Raw genomic sequence first — 12,874 nt, 5'->3', positions numbered from 1 at the left:
GTGAGTTCCAGGACAGCCAGGGCTATACAGAGAAACCCTGTCTCAAAAATAAATAAATAAATAAATAAATAAATAAATAAATAAATAAATAAGACCTTTGTTGAAGTATTGTTTCTGTAGGGCAGAAAAGAAGTCAGAGCTAGAAATGTTCAATTAAAAGGATAATTTGGAACCGTAGAGGTAACTTTTATTATACGGACATGTTAATTTCAAGTTTCCCCCAATGTTTATAAGTAACTTCTTGTTATAATAAATGTAAATATAAGATTTATGTTTTATTAAATTATCACATGTACTCACACGAGTAACTAGATTTACATGAAGACACATTCAGAAGAAAGCATGTCAAGCTCTAAGTCTTAGGGGGGGGGCATTTACTTCCCCTTCTGGAGATCTGGGTTTTATTCCCAGCATACACACGTCAGCTCACAACCCTTATAAATCCATTCCAGGGGATCCATCGCCTCCTTGTGCATTGCACACATGTGGTACGTATACATACAGTCAAAACATAAAAATAAGTATATTTTAGGTATCTGTGCATGTGTGTTGGTTACTTTTCTGTTGCTGTGATAAAGCACTGTGACCTAAGGGAGAAGAAGGGGGTGTGCCTGGGCTCACAGTCCCAGGGAGCTAGGCCTCCATACTGTCTGTGGTGGTGTGAATGAGGATGCCCAATAGGCTTGTACATTTGAATGCCTCGTCCCCAGGTGGTGCAAATGTTTTAGAAGGACTGGGACAGCCAGACCTACACAGAGAGAGACCCTGTCTTTAAAAATGAAAAGCAAAACAACAACCACAGAAGGACTAAGAAGTGTGTCCTTGTTGGAAGACGTGTCACTGAGAGGAGGTGTCAAAAGCCACCACTATTCCCATCTCTCTCAGATCCACCACAATCCATCAATGGGAAACAGAAGTCTCTGGAGGAATAGTGGGCAAATAGTGTGCCAAGGGGCTGGGACAGGGGAAGCACAGAGTGAGACTGAGAGGTCCAGCTGCCACTGTGCCACCTGCTGCTGACAGCACTGTGCCTCCCACTCCCGACCAGCAAAGCAGGAGAGGTGACTAAGGAACTCAGTGGCCATTGCTTGAGCAAAGTAGTCTCCTGCAAACCAACCCAGACAAAGCACCTAGGAAGCAAGTGGCTTTAAAAGCTGCTTGCACAAATGCACCCTTCACTGAGGGAAGAAACCTCAGCATTGCAGGCCTGGCGTTGTGACAGTCCTGGAAATTAGACAGTCTCACAAGTCCACTAAGTTTTGCTTCTCAGTCTGGCCTTCCTCTGTCTCTTGTGAGAGGCCACTCAAGACTTCAAAGTCATTCTTTCTTCCAGAGTGCCGCCGGTGGAGCCATGTGGAAGTGGAGGAAGGCCAGATCTGACTGGCCTTTTGGAAGACATCAGAGACACTTTCTGTTGGAAATGTGTTACAAGCATGCCAAAAGGCATCCGCACAGGTGGGAAACTGCTTTAGAGTCCATTCCAATGGGAAAACATTTTACACCGTTTAAAAGCTTCTATTCCTCTTCACTTTCATTGGTAGTTCTGAATATTAGGGTATGTCTCCTGGTAGGACCAAAAACTACCAACATATATATAATTTCAAATGGAAAAATGGGAGGCAGGAATGGAGTACTGGCTGCTTTCTGTTTTCCTTTGTGTGCGCAAGTCAGTGTCTCTCTAAGCCAACTTCAACAGCTCAACATGTCGAAACTTCCTGGGCCACTGGCATTTATATCAGAAAAAGAAAACAAAGTTGCTTATTGACAGCAGTTAACAGGTGTCTGTGGCTTTTTTAACCACACAGTGGATCCCATCTGCTTGCTGCTTTTCTGGGTTGTCTTCACCTGAGCACAGTTGTTCACGTCTGTCTCTCGTGCATTCAGACGAGATTTTACTGAAGTGGCATCAGAGACGAAGATGCTCGCCCTGAAGAAGATGAATGTTCGAGACTGGGGTAAGCTTTTGTATCACTCTCTGTTGCCAAACAGAATACATTAGTAGACGTTAATGAGAAGAGACAACTCGCAGTTAAAGGGAGGTTAAATGGTGTTAAAGCATATCGGGTTACATGCTCAAAGACCTCTCTAAATGGCGTATTGTGCAGGAAACTTAGAGCATAACTTTAGAATAGAAAAGGATATCAAAAACATAAAATACATCGAACGCTTTTAAGGCAGAAGGTTGTGGTGTGTCAGAAGTACACAAGCCTACCTGAAGGATTTATAATGGCTGAAGTTAAAAACATTTTCAGCAACAAAACAAAGAATAAAATTGTACGAATTAACAATATCCATGAGTCTATGTGGTGCAAACAAATAAGTACATATGTAAATAAGAAAATAACAGCTTTCTCTCGAAGGAGAAATGTAACGGTAAGTGTATTTGAAAATGCCCATTAGTCAAACACCGCAGCAGTTGTTGTTACAGTCAAAATGAGTACTGCAATCAGTGGCTGCGAGGGTGAGAAGAAATGTGCGCGGCTGATATTATACGCCATCCCTAGATGTTATTCTAAAAGGGAGAAGAGTAGCTTTACAATGAAGAAACTCATTAGCCCTCCTGTAGATCTTCGTATATAAGACCAGCTAACAGCGTGCAGTTCCTGCCCCTCCGATGCTGAAAAGGGCACGCCATTCCCTTAAGGGATGAGGAGGGGACGATCTGAGGAAAAAGAGATGGATAGTAAGCCTCCCGAAGATTAAAAGTGAGCTATGTATCACATAAAACCTCCGTGTTTATGGGTGCACCTGTGGTGTAAACCAGCAGATCCCGAGAGAAGGCAGCGCCTAGCGGGCAGGGCTGTGGCTGACTGCAAGGCTGGCCCCGCCCCTTCACGTGGCTGCTGGCGACTGAGCGTTAAGGTTGCCAGTGGTTACCAGTTTTTATGATGCTAGCCTCTTCCATGATGTCCAGTTTTCAATACGTTTTATAGCTAGAGAAGGTAGAGGGGAAAAATGACAGAATTCTGTTCTTAAGTCTGTGAGTGTGAGCCGGGGGTCGGTTTTCCTTCCTGCCTGCCCTGGGGACAGGATCTGCCTGGGCGGCTGGGCTCGCCGCGTTGCCTCAGGAACTCTGCGCGCCGGTCCAGGAGGAGGAGTTGCAGGAGAAAGCCGCCAGGATGCTGGAGCTTTAGAGGATCAAAATGCATTATGTATCAGTGACCTCGTGGCGCAATGGTAGCGCGTCTGACTCCAGATCAGAAGGTTGCGTGTTCAAATCACGTCGGGGTCATGAATACCTGTTTTCCTACAACTGAGCTAGAAAGGCCAAAGCCTTGGCATTTTCAAATCTACAGACAAATCATTTACCCATTTCTTCTCTAGACTGATAAGAAACTTGGCCACTTAACTGCAAAACCACTTCAGCATTGCGATCGGAATTAAATTAGGCAAAGAGCCAAATCAATTCACAAATCAAACAAAGCCGAATCAACACACTTCAAGCTCTGAGACTTAAAATCCAAGGAGGCGAGGAATTAAAATTCGTATAAGTGAACTTTTCTCTCAGCTGGTTGAGGAAGGTTTTCTGGAGACTTCCTAATGCTGCTGGTTTCTTTTCGCGCGTCTAAGCATCAGGTTTTAAACGGACTCTAAGCCTTAGTCTCCCTGACTGTGACAGCAAACACCTTGCACTCATTCGCAGCTCCTGTCCTCCCTGCCTAGCCCAGTGCCAAACACAAACTCCAAATTCGTTAGATTCTCCAACCTTTCAAATGTTTATAGTCAAGGAATCTCTTTTTTAGCATTATATCCTAAGAATTAATTCTGTAAAAACATTTTATTTTAAATGCCTACTGTTCAAGATTATGAATGCCATATGAATAAATAAGGTTTTAAAAGATCTACCTGTCAGATAATAGTCTATCCTTTCAACATCATTATTACAAAAGAATTTGCTGAGGACTTCCGTGTGTGTGCGCGCTTGTGTGTGTACAGATTTTTCAGTGATCAATTTTAAACACCAACTCATCTTATTTAAAATTAGTAAAGATTTGTTTTCCCATTATACGAAGATAAAAAATTATCATACATTCTACAAAAACCGATGCAAAAATGATTTCCTGAAAAAGAAAAGGTAGAGAGAAGATAAAGAAAACTTAATTTTTTATTTGTGTGTGTGTGTGTGTGTGTGTGTGTGTGTGCACTGACACAAATTGGTGATCTTCATCACTACAATAAAGAGTTAACTTCATAAAGAACAACAACAAAAATTTATTTACTCGTAGCCACGGAGACTGAAAGTCCAAATAGCATAGTAGGAGCTCTGACAAAGGTTTCAAGGCCTGCAACAGAATCCTATGTGAGAGAAAGAGTCCCGTCTTGAACACTAGGGTCAGAGAGAGTGCAAGACAGACAGGCTTACTCCTTTCATGACAATTATCCAGGGCTTGTAGGGCAGTTTCCTGTCTCCAGTGACTAAGGAGCCTCCTCCTGGCCACTCCTAAGGTTCTGCCCCTACCCCCAGCCCCACCCCCCAACACACCAAGCGGGAAGAGGTGCTCCAAGCAGGAACACTTTTTAAATGACTCGCGTTTATCTCCGAGTCAGTGCAGCCGCTTCAGCAGGTGTCCATTTAGTGGTTAACTTTATATTTCTTTGTTAGAAAGGATTCCTAGCTTCTAAATTATATTGAAGAAAAAAAGCTAACGAATGTCTCCAAGTGTAATTCTCTAAGGTTTAGGATGTGGTCTGTAGAGGGCCAACTTGCAGTCTGGCACCGCCCTCTAGTGGCTGGATGAGAAAATGACATGACCCCTGGGCATGCCTATGGCTTTAATAACAAACGGAGCCAGCATATGGGTACATCTTATCCAAGCCTGTAAGATTCAATGATTTAGAAATGCCTTCTAGAAGAAGCCTCTGTTTTTCCACATCACACTCTGAAAGAGGGGGCTGCTTCCAAAGTAGTCTATCAGAGTGAATATTTAACAACCAGAGTCAAGGCCTGGATCAGGGCCTGAACTCAGAAACTATTGAGACTGCCTGTATTACACCACAGCTGTGTATGATCATACCTTTTAATGTTTGTCTCTTCTGCTCTAGGCAGGTAATAAACCAGTCTTTCCGGTGCAAGGTATCCCTGCCAGCAGAAGACTACAGTCCACTGTTTTTCCAGCAACAGCATCACAAAAAAAACCAAAGTAAAAATAAACAAGTGAAACAGAGAGAGAGAGACACACACACACACACAGAGAGAGAGAGAGAGAGAGAGAGAGAGAGAGAGAGAGAGAGAGAGAGAATGCACAAACACATACCAATGAGTTCATTTTGTGTTAGCCAGCTAATTACTCCTAGGCATGGTACCCAGTTGATGTACCCAGTGAGGGTCCCCTGAAGAATACTGGTTGTCCCTTTGTCAGTGAATGTTGAGTGCATATAGCTTCCCATTTAAAAGTGAGTCCTGTCCTTCCTCCTCTTTGTGCTAGTACCCGGGCTAGCTTGAGCCTGTGCAGGCCCTGTGTGTGCTGCCAGTCTTTGTGAGCTCACATATGCATCAGTCCTGTTGTGTCTGGGAAGACCGTCATGCTGTCTTGCTCTCCAACCTGAGGATACCTGACACCCTGGCTATATGGAGATAGAGGATCTAGAGGGAGGGACCACCACCTGAGACACAATTAGAAGCCTTGCCTGCGAGCCTCTCTGCCACTTACTTCTGAGTCAGGTACACCATGTGTGTGTGTTGTGGACTTCTGCTTGCCATCGTAGTGAATAAACCTTGGGATGGAACAGCATCTGGACTGTCTTTCATTATTTACTACCCGATCTACAATATAAAGACTGGAGATGTTGGATAGGACAGCCCACAAACCTAAAGCATGTGTGCAAAATATGACTGGGGAATCAGCAGATAAAATTTAGTATTTTTCCATGGCCAGGAAATTATGACACAATTCAGAACACTCAAATGCACCATGTATAGGGGTCAGAGGTAACATAAAATATAATCGTACTATGCAGATTAAATTTAAAGAGCCCACTATCCTAGGATATGGTGGATGGATTATGTACCACCAGGTAAACCAAAACTAGTAACAGCTCCATTTATTGAACCAGACACAACATTACCAGCACAAGTCATTCTCTTGCCAAGAGTTAGACCCATCCAGTTTAAAATTAATTTAATGACATTATAATGGCCCAAAACATATTACCCAGATGGATTTGGAGGAAAACCCCTACAAGCGCTTTCAGCAGGAGCTTTTGTGGATGGAGCAATGCAATCCTCGGAGGTATTACGGGCAGAGGAGTAGCAGCAACCATTGTTCAACCTGTTAAAGCAGAGCTCTACTGTTTACAAAAAATTAATGCAGACACAGCCAAAGCATTGCATGCAGTATCACAATCAGTTGATGCATTGCATACGATAGTTCATACCATGGAAACACAGATAACAGGTATTCCAGGAAACATACCATCAGGAATACAAAAGGACTTTGAGTCTCAGTACCACTAACCATAACCTGATTGTGTGCCAAATTTATGAATCCAATGTCTAAGCATAACTAGAGAATTAGACATATTGTTTACAACTGGAATGGGCAGATGAGCCCCAGAATTTCAAACTACTCTGGACTCTGAAAGAATGTCTTGGTGTGCTGACGGCATATGCGAACTAAACTTAGTACAAATATTTTTAGATAGTGCACAGAATGGATACCTGGATAAACATATACCACAATCCAATAAATTGTATAAAACACCATGTACACAGGAGGAAACCTGGGTGGCACCAATTGACCATTTCATATGGTCACCAGCATCCCCATGGAACAAATTTACAGATTAGGACCCAACACATATTTATATCCACGTGTACCCATAAGAAAGATGGAAAATACAGCGTTGGCATATTCCACTATGCCTCAGACTGTACAAACCCTGTGTAACTATCAATTCTTAGTGTGCACCAATAATTAAACTATCACTAGATGCAATTATCTAGATGAAACATCCGTGGACAATAATCATGTAAAATGGAATATAACTAGAGGATGCTATCTTGTACATAATTGTCCACAGATCGTAATATCCGATCAGACGAGACTAACCACAGTATACTACCAAGTTACTTCTCATCTGATGCCCAATTTGATTTTGAACTGGAGAAAGACCACAGGGATAAACTTGTTAAAACCATTAGAGTGATCGATGAGATAGCAGAGCACAATGAGAAACAACTACAGAGCATGCATCAAACACTCTTGAACCGAGAAAAAATTTCGGTGCATAAGACAGCAGAATTACACAATATGGTAGGGCTACTCAGAGCAGACATCTACATTCAAAAGGACTGGAATAAGGAATAGAAAAAGTGTGGCATATGGGACCAATTAGCCAGGACTGCTCAGTTTGATTTTGTGTGTTACCCTGTATAGAATTGGTTTCATTGGTTGAAAGAAGTATTTTGGTTCCTGATATTTTGCATTCTTCTTGTACTAACCATAAGAATAAGTTTGTTTCTTTTAGACATGTCTGCAACAAGAACAGCAAGAACTCCTAATAGAAGAACTAGGGGGTGTACTCAGAATGCGACCTGGGAAACTCCTGGCAGCCAGATACTGCTTTGTTAATTGTTTCCATAAAACTATTTTAAGAGCCATTGAAAGACTTGCTTAACAGATTGCATGTGTTTCACGTTCGGAACTCCCTCAAACTGTACTTATTGTCCATCCCCACTAACCTGCAGCTCTAGGGTCCACTAGAGGAAGCCCTACTTTGTATGTTAGTAAACTATGTTTCTTTCCACTTGCCAACGACCAGATACCCACTCTATAAGGAACCAGTTAGACAGGCAATTCACTGCACAGCCTCTGTGTTTGCAGCCCACATAAACAAAGGCAGCCATTATCAATATGATCTATGAAAAGCTCTGATCATACGTGATGGTGAATCTGCAAAAACCTTGCTCTTTGGAGACCACTGCTACAGTGAAGACTGTCATGGCGTCCTGCTCTCTAACCAGAAGACAACTGACAGCTGCCCTGGCTGCATCAGGATAGAGGATCCAGAGAGAGGAACTGCCGTCTGAGACATGCCGAGCGACTGACACACTGAGAGCCTTGTCTGCAAGCCTCTCTGCCACTTGCTTCTGAGTCAGGTACCCTGTGAGTGTGTTGTGAACTAACACTTGCCATCATCGTGAATAAACTTTGAGATCAAACAATATCTGGACTCTGTCCCTCCTTCCTAGCCTTAAGCTGGACATGACTCAAGATACCATTGCAGATTACAGGACTTGTAGCTGGCAGATACCGATAATTATGTCTCTCCTCTGGTATCTTCCAGGACTGTAAATACCAGTCAGTAAGAGTGGAGCTTCTAGTTAGGCGCCAGCTAGAGTCTTTTCTGTGTTCATAAGTTACGTGTTGTCTTCAGTGATAGGGCATTTCCATAAGGTTGTAAAGAGTAACAAATAGCCTAGGCAGTGTCCTGTGGTGTTTGGGGGGTCCCATGGGACCCCTTTGGCCAATGGCTGGACAAGATGTAACCTATTCCTGGCATCAAAGGTTTTACTTGATGGGATAAGATGTGTATAGCCCAATGTTATTGTGGCTCCGAGTCACTAGCTCCATCAGGCCAGACCTCATGGTAGCTCAGGGGTTCAAGCTTCCACATGTTATTGGAGGCTTCCATCTTCTTGCCTTTCTCACCACTTCCTACACTGCCCTGCTAACACCGCCACATCCTGTTTTTCAGCGATTGCATCCCCTACTGATTTCTCCTTGACTCATGGGATGCTTCCTGGCTGAGCCCATTGATACCTCTCCCAATGCTGCCCCTTCCAGCCTGAACACCCACCTAACTAAAAGAAGGCTTTGTGGATCTCCTATCTTATGACCTGAAAGGCCCCAGACACACTGAAGAACTTAAGGCCCCTGGAGAATAAGCTCCCAATATGGCGCTTTCATTTTACAGCTGGAGAAGCTGAATTACGGATGATAGTATCAAAGACATGGGGCTCACCTCCCCATGATGCCTCCCCGCCCCCACCTGTAGCACACGCGTAGCACCCGGACACCTCAGGCCCTGCAGCATCTCCTTGATGACTATCTTAGTTCCACTTACCTGCGAATGTTTTATTTATTCATTATTCATTCTAACGAAATGCTGGGCCCTGGGGAGATGGCTCAATAGGTAAAATACCCACTGGGCAAGCATGAGGAGTTGAGTTTGGAGCCTCAAAACCCGCACAAAAGTCAAGCACAGGACTAGAGAGATGGCTCAGCCATTAAAGGCAGGTTCTCAACCAAGAATACAAAGATCAAGCACAGAAGTGAATGCCTGTGACCCCAGCTGTGGAGACCAGAGACAGGTAGATCCTTGGGGGACATGACCTGCCAGCTTAGCCGATCAGTGAGTTCCATGTTCAGTGAGAGACCCTATCTCAAAAAATTAAAGTGGAGAGCAATAGAGGAAAGACACACAGTATTGACCTCTGGAGCACACACACACACAATTACACACATGCACACACATATATGTACATACACACAGCACACATATGCACACATGTGCACACATACACACACACGAAAATATTCACAAGCACAGACATATACCACACAGACCCACAAGAGACAAAGAGAGGGAGGAAGAAATTTTGTAGGTTGATTCATTTGGGGCTGCCTGGCCAAGGACCTAAGCCTAAATCACAAACACTAAATATGTGGGCGTGAAGATAAAGTTTGGTGGATAAATTTTATTTTATCCAGGACTCGGAGTGTAAAATGAAAACAATAATAAAACATAACAAAGCATATTGATGTAATTATTGTCATCACATAAACTATCAAATATCTTCAGGTAGGTAAATGATAACCCTGCATCTCTGTAATGTTCACTAGATTTGAACATAGACTGTCATGGCCACCCTTCTTATTGCTGTGATAAAATATCTGACCCAAAAAAAAAAAACAGTTTATGGACAGTTTTATTTAGGCTCATACTGTGAAGATACAGTTCATCGTGGAGACTTGGGGTTGAGTTGGCTCACGATGTAAAGACACAGTCCATCATGGTGACAGAGGCTGAGTTGGCTCTCAATGTGAGGACCATCATGGTAACAGAGGCTGAGGCAGCTGCTCGTACTGCATCTGCAGTCAGGAAGGCAGGGTCACCAGCCCATGAAAGGGTGCAACTCACAGTTAAAGTGGATCTTCACACCCTGATTAACCTAATCTAGATAATCCCTCAGAAGCCTGGGCTTGAAGCTTATCTCCTAGGTGAGTCTAGAGCCTGTCATGTTTACACCGTTAGCCACTCCATGTCCATCCATCCCTTGTCAACTTGACATCCAAACAATATGTTATTTAAACAGTAACCTTCCACCCATATCCCCATAGGCTCCTGTCCATCTCACAAAGCAAAATGTAGTCTCCAAAAGTCCCTATCATCCTTAGCAAGTCCAACACTCTTCAAAAGACCAAGTTGCATCACACATACACCATACACACACATATACTGTACACACAAACCATAAACACATACACTGTACACATACATCCACACACCATAAACACATATACCATACACACATATAACATATAGGCACACACATACACCACACACCCACATGTACAATACACACACACCAAATAAAGAAATGTAAAGAAGGTCTAGGCCCAGACAGATTCACTGCAAAATTCCACCACACTCTTAAGAAGAACTAACACCAACACTTCTCAAATTGTCCTGTGGAATAGAAAGAGAAGGACTGCTTCCAAACTCTTTATGAAGCCAGTGTTATCCTGATACCAAAGCCAGATAAAAGCACAGTAAAAGGAAATTATAATCCAATTTCCCCTGATGAGCAGAGATGTAAAGAATTCTCAATAAAATAAAAACTGAATTCAAGAACACATCAAACAGAGCGTTCACCACAGTCAATTTGGCTTCATTTCTGAGATGCAGGAATGATCCAACAAATCAGTAACTATAAAAAATAACATACACAGACTCAAAGAGAAAAGCCACACAATCATCTCAAAGATGCAGAAAAGGCCTTTGACGCAGTCTAACAACCCTTCATCCTTTGTGGCGGGGGGNGGGGAGGGAATGGAGGCAAGAATGAAAGGAACCTATCTAAACATAATAAAGGCTATTCATGACAATTCTACAAGTAAAAGAGTTGGAAGCATTTCCACTAAAATCAAGAGCAAGACAAGGGTGTCCACACTTTCCATTTCTGTTCAAAATTGTCCCTAAAACCTGAGAGAACAAGATGTGAGAAAAACATAGAAAGGATTCAAATAGGAAAGGAAGAAGTCAAAGCATCCTTATTTACAGATGGTACTATTCTATATGTGAAAGACTCTACAGACTCCACCAGGAGACTGTCAAGAGTTGACCAACATTTTTAGTAAAGTGACAGGACATATAAAAATACATACAGGATCAGAAGCCTTAATTCATACCAATGCTAAGCATACATCGAAAGAAATCAGAGAAACAATTTTACTCACAATAGTCGAAAAAACAATAAAAGACCTTAGAACAAACCTAACCCATGAAGTAGATCTCCACAGATCAGGCTTTAAAATGACAAAGAAGGGAATTCAGAAAGACACTGGAAAGACCTCCCATATTCATGGGTTGAAAGAATTAATACTGTAAAAATGTCTGTCCTAACAAAACCAATCTACAGACCTAAAGCAATACCCATCAAAATTCCAGGACCCTATTTCACAGAAATACAAAAAGCGATCTTAAAATTCATATAGAGAGATGTGAACTCCACAGCCAGTCCCACAACACCCAGGTGCTCTAAAACATGCAGGACCACAGGATCCCAGGAGCTTGCTCACACCATGATCTCAGGATCACAGGATCACAGAATCACAGGATTCCAGAGACAGCTGAACTCTGAGGAGTTCTGACACAACCAGAATCACAGAAAGGACAGACTCCAGTCAGATATAGTGAGTGCAGGTAGCACTAGAGATAATCAGATGGTAGGAGGCAAGCTTAAGAACATAAGCAACAGAAACCAAGGTTACTTGGCATCATCAGAACCCAATTCTCCCACCATAGCAAGTCCTGGATACACCATCTCACCAGAAAAGCAAGATTTGGATTTAAAATTACTTCTCATGATGATGATAGAGGACTTTAAGAAGGACATAAATAACTCCCTTAAATACTTACAGGAGAATGCAGCTAAACAACAAGAAACCCTTAAAAAGGAAATACAAAAATCCCTTAAAGAATTACAGGAAAACACAATCAAACAGGGAAAGGAAATGAACAAATCATCCAAGATCTAAAAATGGAAACAGAAACCATAAAGAAATAACAAAGGGAGACAACCCTGAAGCTAGAAAATCTAGAAAAGAGATCAGGAGTCATAGATGCAAGCATCACCAACAGAATACAAGAGATAGAAGAGAGAATCTCAGGGGCAGAAGATACCATAGAAAACATTGACACAACAGTCAAAGAAAATGCAAAAAGCAAAAAGCTCCTAACCCAAAACATCCAGGAAATCCAGGACACAATGAGAAGACCAAACCTAAAGATAATAGGTATAGAAGAGAGTGAAGATTCCCAACTTAAAGGGCCAGTAAATATCTTCAACAAAATTATAAACAAAAACTTACCTAACCAAAACAAAGAAATGCCCATGAACATACAAGAAGCCTACAGAACTCCAAATAGACCGGACCAGAAAAGAAATTCCTCCTGTCACATAGTAATCAAAACACCAAATGCACAAAACAAAGAAAGAATATTAAAAGCAATAAAGGGAAAAAGGTCAAGTAACATATAAAGGCAGACCTATAAGAATTACACCAGAGCCGGGCGTGGTGGCGCACGCCTTTAATCCCAGCACTCGGGAGGCAGAGGCAGGCGGATTTCTGAGTTCGAGGCCAGCCTG

General features: G+C 42.5%; 1 non-coding gene across 1 annotated transcript; it reads left to right on the top strand.

The window, feature by feature from the left end:
• Positions 1–3,160: 3,160 nt before the first annotated feature.
• On the top strand, positions 3,161–3,232 carry Trnaw-cca. Its single transcript has one exon. It is a non-coding gene; the product is annotated as a tRNA-Trp (tRNA).
• Positions 3,233–12,874: the final 9,642 nt, after the last annotated feature.

This window comes from Mus caroli, chromosome 11, assembly GCF_900094665.2.
Source record: "Mus caroli chromosome 11, CAROLI_EIJ_v1.1, whole genome shotgun sequence".
Lineage (NCBI taxonomy): Eukaryota > Metazoa > Chordata > Mammalia > Rodentia > Muridae > Mus > Mus caroli.
The sequence above is the reverse complement of the archived record's forward strand: the minus strand, read 5'-3'. Positions and strand labels throughout refer to the sequence as shown.